The sequence below is a fragment of the Cebidichthys violaceus genome, unplaced genomic scaffold, assembly GCF_023349555.1.
Source record: "Cebidichthys violaceus isolate CVI_PGR_0920_01 unplaced genomic scaffold, fCebVio1.0.p SCAF_13, whole genome shotgun sequence".
Taxonomy (NCBI): domain Eukaryota; kingdom Metazoa; phylum Chordata; class Actinopteri; order Perciformes; family Stichaeidae; genus Cebidichthys; species Cebidichthys violaceus.
Window position 1 is genome coordinate 9112222 of NW_027176296.1, and position 4251 is coordinate 9116472.

Here is a 4251-nt window from a genome sequence, read left to right on the forward strand (position 1 = left end):
CCCCTTTTTCCTGTTTGCTCAGAACAGAGGTGGTGGCAGGACCGACCGGAGGCTGAAAATCAGAGAGCCGCCATGCAGTCCATCGCCCAACCAGCAGGAGTGAAGGGGTCCTCTGAGACCAGCGTGGCCAAGAGAGGAGCTAAGCGGACAAATCCAGCCAGAACCCCTGCAGCCAGGTGAGTCGCGCGCTTGGCCGACGTGTTGCGCGGTTGTTTGTTCGCACTGGATGATTTCCTGTGTGATGCTTACTTTTCCTCTCGTCTATCCTGCTGCATATTTATGTCCGGCTTCATGTGGGTTAGCTTCACTGGAACGAGTTTGTTTTCCTCGTAGGAGCTGCAGGGAATTATTTGAATGAAGGAAACATTTTAAAGGTCTTGGAAAGTTTGAGTTTGGCAACGCTTAATTGTGTCAAAAAGAAGTATATTGTATACTGTATATATTCAGTCTGTTGTGTATCAAAACGTAGATTATATGTCTTATGTGTTGTGTCCTGTAGGGGGAGAGCTGGAGCAGCAGCAGCAGTCAGGCCAGAGAGATCAGCCAAACCTTCCAACAAATGAAGCTCTAGCGTAAGTTCAGACAGGAAGACTATACTCATGCATGCCTAAACCCATAGCTTATTTACCATACATCTGCCGTCACTCCTCATGCATGCATGTACACATTATTTCCTTGTTGTTATTGTTTGGGGCTGTCAATCATGATATCGGCTGTCTAGATCAGCTGGTCTCTAGCCAATAGCACAAGGACATCATTAGCATATCATCTTGCCGCTGTCTGTCTTTAAATACGATTGTCTCTCTACCTTCAGTACGTTCATGCTGCTGTTACGGAACCCTCCACCTCCCCATCTCCGCCCAGTCTTCGCAGATTCATCAGCTTCATCATCCTCATCATCCTCATCAGCCACCATCACCACCAGTGTCTGGACTCCACGGAGAGGGATTTATATTGTTGCCGCTCGGGACGATCGCAACTGGATCACAAATCTCCTCGTCGTGTTCAAGCGTCAAAGAAGTTCTGCGTAACTCATGAACGCATCATCTGTCATAATAAATGTTAACTACTTGTTTTTAATTTTATATTCACTTGTCTCTCATGATTGAATTGCACAAAAGCCCAGCTCCCCACCAACAGGTCTAGACGGGACTGTTGAACCCGAAAAGGTTGAGACAAAAGCATTGAGAGTGACACACATGGATGGATGGAAACCTTTCTACCCCAAAGTCTTAGTTTTTCATAATTGAACAAATGGGATCTGAGATATATGTACATCACCATATATTACATTCTCAATCGAAGAGATAAGAGTCACATTGCATCATCACATTTTGCTCTGGTTCTGGTTTCTTCAAACTTTTTTTTAAAGAATATGTAAATATTAAACAGGTCAAGTATGCAATACAAAAATAGTGTCATTTTGAAACCTCACATATGAGGCATTAAATAACGTCAGCAGCAACTCTTTATTTAATTTTTTACACAATATAATAGTCTGACATACGACCCTAACGTGTGTGTGTGTGTGTGTGTGTGTGTGTATATATAAACCTTTGACTGTAATATGTCAACAACATGAAAGAAGAATTCTGAACGAGACAAAAGCCTGAAGCAGCTGTGTAGACTCTATTGTGTTCCTAGATAAAGTAATCCTCTAGATAAAGTAATCCTCTAGATAAAGTAATCCTCTTGACGTTACTTCCTGGTGTTATAAAGGAGCCGTTCATATTAGACACAGGACAATAAGAAAAATGTTTTCTCCAAAAGGCACATTTAATTTCTCAATAAAAAACATTTTAAAAGTGACAACTTGAACAAAACAGGAGAACATCGGCCAACAGTGCAACAAAAGACAAAGAAATGAAATCTTGATCTCTAAAGTCTTCTTCCAAAACTCATTTCTTCTTCCCAATAAAGGCTTTTTTAATAATATGGGGAATCGCTGTGTTACAGGAATATTTCTCTGCACTACAGGTTAACTCAGCATTCAAGAGACACAATAGAATAAGAACAAAGGATCTCAGAGTTCATTTAAGTAAAATGTTTTTTTTTGGCGAAAATTGCAAAAAAACCCATCTAGATGCCAAGAGCTGCAGAAGGACGTCGTTGTCTTCTGATAAAAGACGAGTGAGCCTCACAGAAGTGATTCACTTCCTGTTTGTGTCTCGTACAGATCCGGACCTCCTCAATCTCGGTCTGCGTCTTCACGCCACGTTGAGTTTGGTGACGATGATGTCGAAGCCCGAGCACATCAGTTATGTGATTGGACGCTGCAGCCGATCGGACTGACTGACTGGAGTTTCATACCAGAGTGAAGACGGATCACAGATTAAACTCAAGCTTTATATTTGATATGTTTTCTGATTCACCGTCTGGTTTAAATAGATGTTCATTGTAGTCTGAACAATGGACCACAAAGAACTTTCTTCATTTATTAGAAAGATTTGTCTTTTCATGATCTGATATTTTCCTCAATAACTTTTATTATGGAAACAATTAAAGTCAGAGAGCTTTTTACATCATTTATCATCATTTCATTCAGTCACGTGAGACTGATCATTCCTGAGGGTTTTATACCTTAAATTTAACCTGAAACATTCAGCCTAATACATTTATTCCAGTATTCAAGAGAAACCATAATCATATTTTGGGTTAATTAATAATGACGTCACAATCTGAATTTCAAAACGTACAAACGCATTCTGCCGTACAAATCGATCCTGCACTCATGAACAGGTCACAGTATGTTAAAGATGTAACAGTATACAGAGAGAAAACACCAGTACAGTGATGATTACTGAGTGTCTTTATTAGTTATTAGTAGTATTAGTTACTATTATTAAGTACAGTGATCATGTGAACAGACACAAACTTCTCAAAAGTCTCTCCAGCTGTTAAAGCCGATTGACAGCTCAGCTGTGATCAGCTGTGATCAGTGGCCTCCGTCATCAGGAACAAACGTAGCTTCATGTGATGCAACTGAGGAAAGGACGGCTCATGTCTCTTAAAACCTCTTGGACCCTAGCCCTATTTTTAGGCCCTCGGCTCGAAAATAGCATACCCATAGGATAATGAGTGTAGCGTTGCAACAGTAAGGGCTATTTTAATAATTTTTGTATTAAAATAACCCTAACACTTGTGAGATGTGTTGATATGTGTAAATATCAGTATATATGTTACTGGTTAAGAGTAAATTAAGAAGGCACACAGCACAAATTGAAAATTCAAATTTTCGACTGAAAAAAAGAAGCAATTTCAGGATATTTCTTTTTAGAAATCATGTAGATACGAGCTTTCAAGCTCTCCCAGATCATAGAACTATATGTTTAGGGTCTCTATACAAATTTTTACTTTGATAAAGTGAAGCTTTATCTAGTACATCTTGATCTAGTACAGAGAGGTCAGATGAGGTCAACCAAAATGTAATCTTGTTCCAGCTGTACCATTGTAATTTTATATACTATATAATTATATATTTCACTTATTTTATCACTAATAGTGTTCAATATATCCATATACAGCAGTTTGGCATCATTTTGAGAGCCTGGATCCTCTCTGAGACTGTTCCTCTCTCCTCGCATGGTTTCCTCCATGCATCCCTGGTGGGAGGGACTAAGACGCAAGGAAAGGACGCAAGTGAAGGAAACGGGGATGCAATTAAGAGACTTGGGATGTACCCCCAGTAGTTTTGGAAAACAACAATGCGCATGCTCAGAGCTCGTTGCCAGGTGACAACCATTTTTTTAATTTTTGTTTTCATTTAATTGGCAAATTGATCAAGTCATGAGGTCTCGAGGCCTGCCTTGTGTTCATTTCGAGAGAGGAGCTTGCAGAGACGACACCAGCTGAGGAGATTTCGTTATGAACCAAACTTCGTATTTTTTTTGTCAACACTGCTAATGCTAGCTAGCTAATTCGTTGGACTCATTTCAGCCGCGGTTTTCATCTGGTCTGCAGACGTTTGAAGCTAGCTGAGGACACAGAAGGAGAGCTACACACAGTAAGAGCTGATATAACTACTTCTTATTTGTGTTGTGCTGCTTTGTGTTGTGTGGCCGCCGTGTCATCTCTAAGCCGATATGTCTGTTGTGACCGTGGTGTTATGTAGAAACATGTCTTTTGCTAACTTTATTAGCCGAACATTAGCTTATTAATACTGAGACTGACTGGATTCCCACGCTAGGTAGCTACTGTTACTTTCCATTTGTGCCAAGTTTTTATCTTGAACTAGCTAAAGCCTGCTTGTGT

General features: G+C 40.1%; 1 long non-coding RNA gene across 1 annotated transcript; it reads left to right on the forward strand.

The window, feature by feature from the left end:
• Positions 1-301: 301 nt before the first annotated feature.
• LOC137870149 (uncharacterized) lies at positions 302-1085 on the forward strand. The gene is made up of 2 exons (XR_011102684.1): positions 302-572; positions 815-1085. It is a non-coding gene; the product is annotated as an uncharacterized lncRNA (long non-coding RNA).
• Positions 1086-4251: the final 3166 nt, after the last annotated feature.